General features: G+C 41.3%; 1 pseudogene; it reads right to left on the bottom strand.

The window, feature by feature from the left end:
* Positions 1 to 8,054: 8,054 nt before the first annotated feature.
* On the bottom strand, positions 8,055 to 9,015 carry LOC115293851 (annotated as a pseudogene).
* Positions 9,016 to 14,494: the final 5,479 nt, after the last annotated feature.

Below are 14,494 nucleotides of genomic sequence, written 5' to 3' on the forward strand. Positions count from 1 at the left end.
GTGGATGTCAAAGTTAAGACCAGAACCCAATGTTCACTCTCAGCTCTAAGCATTTTCAGAAAAACATTTTGTCCTATAATACCAATTACATTCAGTGAAAGCCTTGTGTCATATGACTCATTCATAAGACCAATGTTTTTTTTTAAATTTTTTTTAATGTTTTATTTATTTTTGTTACAGAGAGAGACAGAGCATGAGAGGGGGAGGGGCAGAGAGACGGAGACACAGAACTGGAAGCAGGCTCCAGGCTCTGAGCTAGCTGTCAGTACAGAGCCTGACGTGCGGCTCGAACCCATGAATGTGAGATCTGACCTGAGCCAAAGTTGGATGCTGCAAGGGTAAAGTACACACTGAGCTTCGAAAACTTGATCCAAAAAATGTTAAAGCCTCATTAATAATTATTTATATTGATTTATAATGATATTTTAGGTATGGGCTAAATAAAACATTAAAATATATTAAAATCAACTTATCTGTTCTTTTTGCTTCTTTTAATGTGACTAGTAGAAATTTTTAAATTACATATGGGACTCACATTATATTTTTACTGGACAGCACTGTTATAAAATGATTTCTCTTTATAGAGGAGTCCTTGCTCTTTATGGGGGAGTCCTTGGAATTGGCAGGGCTGGCTGGCATCTCTTCTCTAGCTCATTTTCTCCCAATTTATTTAAATAGGTTTTAAAAAGGTGAGAATATTGGTTTCTGCGTGAAGGTTTAATGCTAGTGGTAATACTACTACTAGTAAAAATAGTTACCATTAGTTCAGTGTTTTCTATGTGACGGGCACTGTGCCATGTGCTTTATATTTGCCTCATTTACTTGTCACAACAACACTATTGTTACTAAGTTTTATTATATCCACTTTAACAATGAAGGAATCGAGGTTCAGAGAGAATTAGCAACCAGACAAGGTCATGAGCTGGTTAAGTGGTTGAACTGGGATTTCACCCTAAGGCCACTTGCATTCAAAATTTAGGCACTTAAAGGCCACACAATTCTTGTTGCCAGAACTTACACTCCCAATGAAAATACTGCCCTCAGAATTCTACAAGTTCCCACCATATTTAAGGAACTGGGGGGGAAAGTGGGATATACAGAAAGGGGCAAAATGGCTGCAGTCCTTAAGAATGTTACCATACAATAGGGAAAACAAATGCACAGTGAAATATATGACAAAATGAAACCTGATGAGAGATTAAAAATAAATTTCTGTAGACATCAGAGAGATTCATTCCAGTTATGGGGAAAAAAGAGTTTCATGGAAGAGACAGTATTTCAGAAGGAACTCTAAAAATGAGAAAGTTTTTTCCACAATTAAGAATAGCTCAGGAGAGTTATTCCAGGTGGAGGAATGGGCAGGAACAAAGACATGGAGTGGTGTAGGAGAATGAGTGAGGACTCCAGGTGGGCTTTCCAGACATGGCTAAAGGACAGAGAAAAGACCAAAGAGATGGAGAATACCATGTTTTGGACAAGCAGAAAAGTGGGAAGAAAGTAGAAAACAACTTGATGATCTAGACAAAGCATTTCTTAGGTTGAAAAAGTCTTTAGGTGCAATGTTCAATATCAAAGGTAGTTTTGTACTAATGCACTTTGCAGAATGTTACAGTCTTTTCCCCCCTAGAAACTGTCATAACAAGCAATAACAACACCACCAACAAAATCAGTTCCTAAAACCTTCCAAGAACTACCCAATTTTCATGAGCCAAAAGGAATATACCCAAACATAACAAGGCCCTGTGGGAATGACCTCCCTGGTGGCCAACACTCTTCTGTATTCCAGGATCTCCTTCACAATGCCTTCTCACCCACCACCCTCACCCGAGTCCACATTCTGCTTAAAATCTTGGGTTTCTTCTATTCCATTAGAGGAAGATCTGTCTCAGTGGCAATAGATTCACCAAGAAATAATAATTGCTAACATCTACAAGGCAGACAGAAAAGATTAGAGGGGTGTCTGGGTCACTCAGGTTGGTTTTAGCTTAGGTCCGATTCTTGGTTATAGCTCAGGTCAAGATCTCATGGTTTGTGAGTTTGAGCCCTGAGTCAGGCTCTGTGCTGACAGCATGGAACCTGCTGGGGATTCTCTCTCTTTCTGCCCCTTCCCCATTCATGCACGTGTGCATGCTCTCTCTCTCTCTCACAAAAATAAATAAACTTTATTTAAAAAAAGATTAGAAAAAAGCAGCTTTCACCAGGTGTAGAGAAAGTGAATATTTTATTAGGTGGTCTATTGGAATCCTTTTTTAGATGTCTGCTATGTTTTCCCAATGTGATATTTAAGACAGAACTCATACCTTACGCCCTTGACCTCACAGTAGGTAGAGTCTCTCCTCCTCTAGCACTACTTATACTTGCATCTTTCCTCCACCAAAGACAACAGGACTCAGAATTTTAGTTCCATTTTCAAATTCTTCCAGGACACTGGAGCCACAAATCCTATTGTTCTGGAATAGTTTAGTGATTAAAATGTGGCCCCAATCTAAGCCTAGTCTCATGGTTAAAATGTGTGGAGGTGGGATTAAGGAAAGGAGGCATGTTTACCCTCAGTTGACTACCCTTTGCACTTTTCATTACAATCTCACTATAGTCCAGCACTAGAAAATACTACTCCTCTTGGGACTGGCCCTATTCAATGAGGTATTTATTGGCAATCCTGGAGCTACCCTTCTGGCATTCTTTTTATCCACCAGGGATATCTGGTTTGCCCAACTTCTTTTTTTAAAGAAGGAATGCCCAGTAATAGAATTTTAACATAGTGATTTCATCAGCAGATCTTTGAAGACTGCTTTTTTTCTTGAGAGAGAGGGAGACAGAGAGAGAGTGAGAGAGAGAATGAGTGGGGTAGGGGCAGAGGATCCAAAGCAGTCTCCAGGTTCCATGGTGAGAGCAGAGAGCCTGATGTGGGACTCAAACACAAAAACCATGAGATCATGACTGGAAGTCTGATGCTTAACCAACTGAGCCACCCAGGCTCCCCTCCCAATTCACTGCCTCTTTGCTGGTCTTTTAGGCTGTTTTTCATGGGTCTTCTGATAAGATTTCAGGCTTTGAAATATTGGGCTTTATGAAAGAAGAGCCTTCCTATAGGCTTGTCTTGAGTTGCTGAGAGCTGCCTGGAGATTTAAAAATGCACATTGACTGCATGATGTGATTTGTGTTATTAGGGTGAGAAAGAGGAAAAGAACAAATGAGAAGTGAACAAGGGCACAGATAATCTTCACATGGGTAGATACAGGCCATGGCTAAAGCTGGGGCTTTGATTCTCATTATAAAGGTGGTGTAGACTACAGGAAGGCTCTTTTCTGATCTTTCCTCTTGAGGTTGACTTAACATTTTCAGATTCCTCAGCTCCATCAGCATTGGCCCTACAGGTTTTTCTCTTATTCTAGTGCCTCTTCAGTCTTTATATTGAGCTTAGCCTTGTTGATACATTTTTTTAAATGTTTATTTGTTTTGAGAGAGAGAGAAAGAGAGCAGGGAGAGGGGCAGAGAAAGGAGAGAGAGAGAATTCTAAGCAGACTCTGCATTGAGCGCTTAACTAACTAAGCCACCCAGGTAGCTTTGACACATTTAAGTAATTTTTTCCTTTAAAGATTTTTGAAGCCTTGGGTCTTCAAAAAAATCTCTTCACAAAAGAGTAAAATATATACAGCTGCTAGTGTTGCCTTTCAACACTACTTCACCCTCTCAATTTTCACGCCCATTTGTTTGCTCTTCATGCAGCAAATGTTGAGTCCCTGCTCTGTGCCTGGCCCTGTAAGGTCGTGAAAAAAAGGAAAGAAGCTCATGGAGTTTACATTCTGGTTGGGAGAAGACAGACCCTGTACAAGTAAATACTCATTGCTTCTGGAAAGGGCTTTGGACCTCATTCTGAGTGGGATGTGAAGGTATTTTAGGGCTTAGCTCCATGCAGAAGAGTGATGGCCTTCTAAAAGGCTAACCCTGGCTGCTGCATGGAGCTTGGTTAGCTGTACTGAGACTAGTTAGAAAGCTGCTGGAATAGACCATTTGGAAATACTGGTGGCTTAGATTAAGGTCACTAACCAGAGAGGTAGTGAGAAGTGGCCTTATTTGGTGATGTGTTTTCAAAGAAAGGTTTAATTTCAGGACTTAATAATGTTAAGTTGGACAAAGGTATGAAAGAAAGAGCGTAGTGAAGGATGGAACTAAGGTTTTAGTCTTGAACAACCAGGTAAATGAATGGAGTTTAATTGAAATGGGGTGGAGAGCCTAAGGTTCAGGTTAGGTGTAAGTGAATGAAGAGTCCTGTTTTGGATCCTCTCAGATCTCCAAATGGAGATGTCTAGGTGGCAATGGCATCCAAAAGAGAATGAAAGCTGGAATTCCACATTTGGAACTTGTCACACACATGGGCTTAAGTGCTGCGGCTCAGCATAAGCATGCCAAGGGAGTGCGTGACAGCATGTGAAGACAGAAAATTCATAACCAAAACGGAATGGAATAACTAAAAATTAAATAGTTGAGGTTATTTTGTTTAACATTATACATGCTAGCATGCCAAACATTATTACAAAGGCTGGAGTTATATCTAAAGGAATCTCTATTATTCCCCCTCATATGGTTAGACAAATTTTTATAAGCATTTTTTGGCTCAAAAAGGATGACACCAAGGTTTTGGGCCAGAGAAACTGGAAGACTGTAGTTGTAACGTACTGATTTGGGGAAAGATCCGGAGTAGATTTGTGTGGGGTGTGGTCAGGGCAAGATATCAAAACTTCAGATAATCAAATAGAGATGTTGAATGGGTTGTTAGATAAAAAAGAAGGAATTCAGGGGAAAGGCTTGGTTTGAGATTAAATTTGGTGTTATCAACATCTAGATAAGGTAGAAAGCTATTGTACATTTCAGCAGTAAATAAGTGGATGTTGTCTCCCAAGGAGTGAGTGTAGCTAAAGAAAAGATGATTGAGGACTGTCCCTGTGGGTCTGAAATGTCTAGAAATGGAAAACATATGGAGGAATGGGAAGAGAGACAGTAAGGTAAGGGAGGAAAACGCAGAAGTGTTATCCAGTATACCAAATTACCTTAAATATTACAAGTACTTAATGCATCATCACATAGTCACAAATTCTTTTAAAACTTAAACAAGTATAGAGTCCCATGGGTTTGATTTCCATTGTCTCTGAATTTAATTCTAAATCTCCCTAGGATTATAGACACTTGCCTTTGGAAATCATTACGTTATCTAAATAATTTTAAGGTTGCTTTCCCAAAGGAATATTTTGGAACTACTCACGGCTATACATTTCCAGCTAATTAGTGTTGTTGCCGACTGAGCAGAGATTTTGGTCTGATGTAGAAGTGGCAGACATCTATGCTCCTCACCATTTCAAAATTGTGTAGTTATTAGACCCGACACTATATCGTTTTTATTGTTAGTAAAGAAGCACAAATACATGTAAATTGTGTTTCAATATAATTGGCTCCTTTTGGAATTTTTTTGCTTTTTATTTTATGTACTTCTGTTTTTTGTTTTATTTTGAGGAGAGACTTTATTGGACTGCTAAAGGGGACAATGGTGCAGAAAAGTGAAGAATCTCTGGTGTCTGGATCTGTGTGGTGTATTCTTTCCTGATACTTCCCACTTCTCGGCGCACCGCACAGTTCTTAAAGACGGTGCCCTCATATGCTACTGGATACCTTGGGGATTTGATCGATGACATTATCTTTGTTCACAGTGTCTTTTCTCTTCTGAGGTTTTTAAAAAATGTTTGTCTTAGAGTGAGAGAGAGTGCATGTGAGTGGGGGAGAGGGGCAAAGAGAGAGGGAGAAAATGAGAATTTAAGCAGGCTCCACACTGAGTGTGGAGGCCGAGGCAGGGCTCAATCTCACAACCGTGAAATCATGACCCGAACTGAAATCCAGAGTCCTTCACTTTAGGTGGTGAAGTCTGCTATTGTTACTTTTTTCTTCGTGGCTTTTGAGTTTTTCCAGTTCTGAGTATTTCTTGGAGACACTTTCCCCACTCCAAAGTTATAAAAGTACTGTTCTCTCCAACATTTTCTTCCAACACTTTTTAAAAGGATTATTTATTTATTTTGAGAGAGAGACTGAGAGAGCAAGCAAACGATAGAGAGAGAGGGAGAGAGAGAATCCCAAGCAGGCTCAGCACTGTCAGTGCAGAAGCCAATGCAGGCTCGAACCTGAGCTGAGAGCAAGAGTCCAACATTCAATTGACTGAGCCACCCAGGTGCCTCTTCTTCCAATGTTTTTATAGGGTTTTGTTTTGTTTTTCATCCAGCACTTTAATCCAGTTGGAATCCATTGATTTGGGTTTTTATGTCTGTTGTGATGTATGAAACTGAGTAAAAGGAAACCTCACTGAAAATGGAGTAGAGAGCTCTCATGCCCTGCCATTTGTCAAATGCAGACCCCAACAGGGGGGGGGGGGCTACTTTCCTGCTCCAGCAGGAGGGGGAAATTTATCCTTGCCTGGTAACAAGTTTGGCCAATAAGAAAATACTACAACTCAGCAATGAGAAATTGTCATCACCTGGACTATCTCTTTCCTCCAATGGACTTTCATTCAAAGCAGCCCCTCCCAAAGTTCTCCTTTTCCCTCTAAAGTAACTTTCTTCTCCTTTGATCTTTGGACTTACTTATGGTTTGCCATGGCCTAAAGCCTTGAATTGCAATTCCTCTGCTATGCCCAAATAAATCCATTTTGCTGATAAGTAACTGGCTGTTGTACTTTTATGGTTGATAGATATAAGGATCTAACTTTAAAAAAAAATTTAACATTTTTATTCAGTTTTGAAAGACAGAGCGTGAGCAGGGATAGAGCAGAGAGACAGAGGGAGACAGAGAATCTGAAGCAGGCTCCAAGCTCTGAGCTGTCAGCACAGAACAGAACTTGATGCAGGGATTGATTCAGAGCTCAAACTCACAAATCGCAGTATCAATGACCTGAGCCAAAGTCGGACACTTACCTGACTGAGCCACCTACATGCCCCTATTAGGATCTAACTTTTTAATTTGTTCTCCTATAATGATAGCTAAGTATTTCAAAACCATTTATTGAATAGTTAATCTCTTTCTCATTTACCATTTTTTAGCAGCTTTACTGAGGAATAATCTATATACAATAAAATTATTAAAAAATTACAATTAGATACATTCTGACATATGTGTAGACCCATGAAGGCATCACCACAACCAAGATAGTGGTTATTATTTCTTAATATCTTCAATTTTATTTATCTTTTGAGTAGTTAACACATTAACAGAGCTGAAAATTTCAAGACATAAAATGTTTTATTATAGAAAGTTTCATTACTCATACCTAACCCCAGCTTTGATTGCCCATTTCCCTCTCTAGAGGCAATCAATGTCTTTTGTATTCTTATAGAGATGCTTATTTATACATATATTATTTTTTTAACTGATTTTTTTAAAGTAAATTCTACAAATCCCCAACATTTTGGAATATTCTTTCATGCCAATATAAATATAAGAGAAATTATAAAGATAAATTTCTCCATTGATTTGGGTTTTTATTTTCCTTCATTGAAATGATTTAGAAATAATCTTTAATATAATCTTACGAATAATACTTAATTCAAGCTTCAGCGGCTTCCAGTAGCAATTTCAACACCGAGTTTAACTTTTTCCAGTGGCACTTGTTTCAGGACAGCATCATCTGTCCTTCTTGGCAGCTGTCACACAGTTTGGGCCCATCTGACTCCCTCAACTCAAATTAACCAACCCCAAAATGGTGCCAACCTGCATGCATAGTTCCCTCTCCATCCTGTGTTTTCCTTCCTTCCTTCCTTCCTTCCTTCCTTCCTTCCTTCCTTCCTTCCTTCCTTCCTTCTTTCCTTTCTTTCTTTTTTATGGTAGTTAATTTTATTTGTTCAAGGGCTTATATTGCAAGCCCTAAACCAAGCATGGACTTCAATTCTGTGAGCCCAGATTCATATATTTAGGAGGATAAAAGCAAACTGTGTTCCATGTATATGGATGAAAAAATAAAGGCTCACGGTTAATCACTTTGTCGTTTTAAATTTCTACTGCTTAGAAGCCAGAAGTCACAGGTCTCTTAGGTCTTTCTGGATGTTCCACAAAGTATTTGCATTTTTCTTGAGCTGAGCAACCTCATGATCCTTCAGCTTTTGGCTGATGACACTGGTTAATCCTCCGTGCATGCTGAATGCTGGGGGATTGGAAGACTTCGTTCTCAACGCCATGCATTCCTTTCACCATTGTTGACACTGGATGGATACTGGATAGATTTTTCAACATGGATTCAACGAGATCAGCCACACTCAATCCAGTGTGGCTGGATGACTTCCCAGGCACTTTCAACCTGTGCACTTCCTTCCTGTTTTCACTGTCATTGTCTGTTCCTATTTCTGGATTCAGTTCCTGGAGAGAAACGTCTGGCACATTCACTCCACTCCACACGGTCACACTTGAGTCGCCAGGTTCTCCCAAGATACATCCCTGGCCGCTGCTGGGATGAGTGCCACCTTTTCCAGCCATAAGATAGCGAAATCTAGCAGATTATACCTGTTTCCGACCGCAGGGTGCTTGGGTAGGCCACTTAGCTTCTACGTATGTAAGAATATCCACCGGATTGGAGACCACAATCATGATACAATTAGGACTGCACTTGACTCTCTGAGGAATAGTGAGTTTGTAGACATTAACATTCCTCTGCACCGCGTTGAGTTGGCTCTCTCCCTCCTGCTGGGGGACTCCTGCAGGTATAGCCACAATCTTAGAATTGGCGGTCACAGAGAAATTTTTATCTGCCACAATTTTAGGTGTCAGAAGAAATAAGCTCCCATGTTGCAGATCCATTTCTCATTTGAGTTTATCTTCCAAAACACCCACAAGGGCAAGTTCATTATTCAGAGGCTTTCCCAGAATGCTGATGGCACATGCAATACCAACTTGTCCAACACCCACTGCAGTGATTTTATTGTTTGGGATAGTTGCCTCTTCTTCTGCAACTGGTTCAGTCAGTTTCTCCTTAGGAGTTGCCATGAACCCAGAGAGAAATGGCTGTAAGAGTCACAAGAAAATGATGTCAGCTGTGTGAGTCTCCTTCAGTACAGGATCTCCATCGTGTGTTTTTCTTGTCTTTGATGGTATCTATGGGATTATCGCTGTGGACCCTAAAACTAGGGGAGGAAGACTGGCACCTTTTCTGGTTTGTTGAACTGGAAGCTGGAATTATCCAGGACCATTCATTTATCCTACATCTGTTCTACAACCTCATGAGATCTGGCTGCACTAACACTGACCAGTCTTTTGGATGGAACATGTCTCTTCAAGGATCACCAAGCTCCTCCTAATCCACACATTCCTCTAGGTGGTAGATCCCCCTTAGCCCTCCAACTCTTGTGCCCCATCCTGAGACACATGACTCTGTGGAGCCCCAGGGCAGGGGCTTTCTTCCCAAACATATGTTCTGAAACAAAACAGTGCTTACTCTGTGTTACTCTGTGTTAGTATGGTAGGTGCCCATAGGAAGAGAAAGGATCATCTTAAATGTACGTCATTACTAGAATCAGGAGAGTGAATTTATTTTCGAATGTGCTGATGAAAAGGAATTCAGCTTTGTTGCATCACCTCCTAAAGAACTAATGCAAGTTATGATTACAACAAGCTTTTATGATCTTTCTCTGTGTGTGTGTGGTTTTCTTTTTTTTCTTTCTGCCTTTCTTTCTTTCTTTCTTTCTTTCTTTCTCTCTCTCTCTCTCTCTCTCTCTCTCTCTCTCTCTCTCTCTCTCTTTCTTTCTTAGTTTTAAAATTCATTCTCTATCTTTGTGCTACTGAATTCAAGCACACTCCACTTAAAAGCTTGTTAATGTTCATCACAGTATCTGTGTTGAAGTTTGGGAAGTCCATGGAACTTAAGTAGAAAGGAAGTTGGCTCTAATTTCATCTTTTAGTACCATACCCCCACTTGAAAAAATAAAGACTGGCTGTTTGAAGACGCTTAGATATTATTCTTTAGTTTCCTCTTGATTTGTGTTTATTGCTCAACGTTTTCCCAGGGGAGGGCTGGAGGCAACCGCAGGACAGTCAAGGCATTCTGTTCTATTCCTTTTCTATCGAAGGGCTCCAGATAACAGGCCTGAAGAAGGGAACATATTCAGGCCTCACAGCAGGATGTCAGTACTTTATAATAACCTCTCCCACAGCCTGAAGCTCCCAGCACTATTCACTTTGTACTAGTACCCTTAACCCAGCACAAAGGAAGACTTTGAAAGTCCCTGGACCCCTCGTCCCTGCTGAGAATTCAGGACGCAGGATTCTGCACAGCAGTCTTCAAAAAGCCCCCTAATTTTATTTCCATCTCTGATTTCTGGGCCAGAGTCTTCTGCTTGAACAAGGGGGAGAACAGCTGTGTAAATAAACACAAATGACTGCAGTGAGCTGAGTGCCTTCCCCAACTGCCACTCTGCTGATTGTGTAGATGGATAAAGACATGGACCAAACGTGCTGCAATATATAATATTCTTCATGGAGAAAATTGGTACTAAGCACCTGGAAGAGAGTTCTGTATAAAATAGGGCTGCTGGGATGCTGGGTAACCAGAAACAGTGAACTGAATCCTATTATTGTACTCAGGAACCTTCAAAAAGCCTGTTTTCCTAAAGCCAATCAATCATCCATCCAGCAAACATTTATTGAGTATCTACTACATACAAACCATGTTTCTAAGTGTTTAAGGGGACACCTGGTCACCTCCAGGGGGGTCTGTCTGTGCCTTTAGGCCTGTGGATCAGAGCAAAGGGATAAGTAGTGATTAAAAGTATAGTTTCTGAAGTTAACTGACCTAGGCTTGTGTTCAAACACCATTCCCTACTAGCTGTGTGACCTTGGACAAGTTGCAAACCCTTTCTGAGCTTCAGTTTCCTCACCTCTAATATTTATTTCCTCATAATCCCATTGTGAAGATTAAATGATGTGCTACACAGAGTCTGCCACATAACAAACTTCCAATGTAAAGATTAGCTGCCTCATAGGGCATAGATTAAGCTGATGCGGAAAACAAATCCCACCCCAAGTTCAGTAGCATAGCATAATGGAGGTTTATTTCTCTGTCCAGAGCTGGGAGGTGCAGGGCTGTAAGGGTATCTGTATCACTTTCGACATGTAGCTTCATCTCCAAGACCAAGATGGTTGCCCTGGCTCTTAGTGCATCCCTGCCAGCAAGAGAAGGAGAAAGTCAGAGGAGAGTATGCTTATTGCTTTTAACTGTATAACCGAGGAGTGGCACATACTTGTTAGATTTGACAGAACTTCGTCATGTGATTGTGTCAAGCTGCATTAGAAGAGTGGGAAATGTAGTGTCTAGCTGGCCATGTGTTCAGCTATAACTCATAACTTCCTTTGTGTGAGATGGTGGGCCACAAACCATCCCCGCCACAGCCATCATTATGACCTACTCATAGGGCTCACGACAGTCACTGCTGGAAGAGCCTTGGAAGATCGTCGGACATAGGCTCCTGGACACAGAGGTAGGAAGGAAAAACTAAAACATTCCAACGGAGGGAAAGAGAGCTCAGAGACATCAAAGGGGAATTTGTTTAGAATATATTGAGAAGTCTGGATTATCTGGGGTGTAGCATACAATAACAGAACTGCGTGGGGAAGCAAAGCTAGAGTGTAGGTTAACGGCAGCTCATGAAGGGCCTGAGACATTTGTACTGTATTTTTCAGCAGTGAAGAAATAATACAGATTTCCCTAGTAGGGAGGAAAAAATAGGTGATGTGCTTTAAGAACATATCTGACAGCAGAGAATAGGCAGAAAGTGAATGACCAATTAGAAAAGTAATTTAATAAACCAGGGATAAGATTTTGAGGGCCTTAACAGGGTCATAGTGGTGGTGAGATTGCTAAAATAGAATCACATGAGAAGCACCTTTGGAAATAGAATGGACAGGATATGGGAACCCACTGAGTATGGGTGTGAAACAAATGTGTCAAGAATGACCTCAAATTTTTGTTTTTATCAGGACAGTGATGCCATTAAAAAGGACAGGGAAGGGGCGCCTGGGTGGCTCAGTCAGTTAAGCGTCCGGCTTTGGCTCAGGTCATGATCTCACGGTTCATGGGTTCAAGCCCCACGTCAGGCTCTGTGCTGAACAGCTAGCTCAGAGCCTGGAGCCTGTTTCAGATTCTGAGTCTCCCTCTCTCTCTCTGACCTTCCCCTGCTCACACTCTCTCTCTCTGTCTCTCAAAAATAAAAAAATAAATAAAAAGAAAGAAAGGGAAAAAAAGGACAGGGAAGGGGTCCCTGGGTGGCTCAGTCAGTTGAGCGTCTGACTCTGGATTTAAGCTCAGGTCATGATCTCACATTTCATGAGTTTGAGCCCCACAACAGGCTCTATGCTGACTGTCCAGAGCCTTCTTGGGATTCTCTCTCTCCCCCCTCTCTGCCCTCCCCTTTTCAAAATAAATAAATAAACAAACGTTAAAAAAAAAAAAAAGGCAGGAAAGCCAGGAAGAGGAGAGAGAAAAGCTAGGGTGGGGTAATATCTTATGAGCCAGTGAAAGAGAGTTTCATGGTACCCTTATAATTAAACTTATTTTTTATTTTTACTTTTGGATAATTCTTTAATGTCTGCTCCTCCACTAGACTATAAACTCATCCATAGCTGCGTAACAAACCATCTCAAATTATGTGGCATGAAACAAGCAAAAAAGCTCATTTATTATTATTTTTCATGGGTCTGAGGGTTGACTAGACCTAGCCAGGTGATTACCACTCAGGATCTCTCATTCAGGTCAAGCCAGACAAGGGGAGGGGCCGGAATCATCTCAAACACTCACAGGTTTGGAAGTAGGTAGTTAGTGGCTCTGAGCTGAGACTTCAGCTGGGACTACTGGCCTGGGTTTTTTCATAGCACAGTGAGTGGGGTCTAAGAACACATGCCTTCGAGAAAGCCAAGGGAAAGCTGTATTACGGTTTATCACTAAGTCACTCAGGTCATTTCAACTGCATTCAGTTCATTAGAAGTGAGTCACTTGGGCCAGTTGTATTTCAGGGCTTGATGGGAGGAATGTGCAAACATTCGTGGACATGTTTTAAGCTACCGCATTCGGTGAGGTCAGGGCCTTAACCCTGCCATTTTTTAAACTACTATATTACTGATGCTTAGGAAAAAGTAGAATGTGGTGTGGTCAATGAAAGTTTGAACAAGTGAATGAAAAGAAAAATCAACATGTTTCAGTGCCACAGATTATTCATGATAAAGACTAGGGAATATTGGCTTTTGTTATTACTAGCTGGCCACCTGTATGGCCACCATGTCTATGTGGGGAACTCAGTTTTCAGCAGCTGTCACGAATACCACTGGGGAACGAGAGTATTACAATCCCCTTCTTTTTATGTTTTTTATTTTTTTAACACCAACTGTAATTCTCAGTTTGGTGACATGTAAGCTACTCTAGTCTGGTTTCTAAGTCAGACCCAGTCTCACCCTAAGCCTGGTCTGGTTCCTAAATTGGACCCAGCTTGACCCAGACCTGTTTCTAAGTCGGACCCAGTCTGACTCTGGCCAGTTTCCCACCCAGCCCACCTCCAGAGGTAGTGAGGAAGCAGCCAGCCCAAAGGGGCTCCACCGGTACCTAAGCTTAGTCAGGTACCAAATGGTCCGCTGCCCCAGGGGACCCTTAGGGCCTCCTCGGTTCCCTCTTCTGATACCAAAACTGTTAGAAGGTAAACTGAGGCATATTAAAAATCTTAAGAGTTTGAGCAAAAATGGATTTGAATTGGGCAGCATCCAATCCAGCAGATAGAAAGGAGTTTCGAGGAGCAGTACAAAATGAAAGCCTTAGAGGCAGAAGGGAGCAGGAACAGGGGAGTTACCTGAGGCAAACAAAACAAAACAAAACAGCGGGTTGGTTATTACAAAGTTACTTTCCTTTACGGAATGGCAGGGTTCTCTGTCAGGCAAATTACGCAACTGGTGCTGATCAGGTGATTCCTGATTGAGTTAGATTGCATTTCTGGGAAAGCCCAAACTGTAATCAATTAAGTCTCAGTTTGGTGACACGGGGCTTAGCATAAGCTATTCCACTTTAGGCCTATTGTCTTGCTTTTAACAGAGGCAATACCTGAACCAAATGCCTGTCCTGCAAGGGACTATTTTCTGCTTTTACCCAAATATAAAAGGTGAATGTGTCAGGGTTTTTTTTTTTTCTGATACATCACAAATTACCACATATTTAGTGGCTTAAAACAACACTCATTTATTAGCTCATAATTCTGTAGGCAAGAAGTCTCGGGTTCTCTGCTTAGGGTCTTGTAAGCTCAAATCAAGGTGTTGTGCAGACTTCAAGCTCATCTAGAGCTTAGGGTCCTCCTCCAAACTCATGTGGTCGTGGAAAAATCCAGTTCCTTGTGGTTGTAATACTAACGTCTCTGTTTCCTTGCTGGCTGTCAGCTAACGGTCACTCTCAGAGATAAGGGACTGCATTGCTTGCCACGGAACCTCCTCCGTCTTC

Source organism: Suricata suricatta, chromosome 6 (assembly GCF_006229205.1).
Source record: "Suricata suricatta isolate VVHF042 chromosome 6, meerkat_22Aug2017_6uvM2_HiC, whole genome shotgun sequence".
Classification (NCBI taxonomy): domain Eukaryota; kingdom Metazoa; phylum Chordata; class Mammalia; order Carnivora; family Herpestidae; genus Suricata; species Suricata suricatta.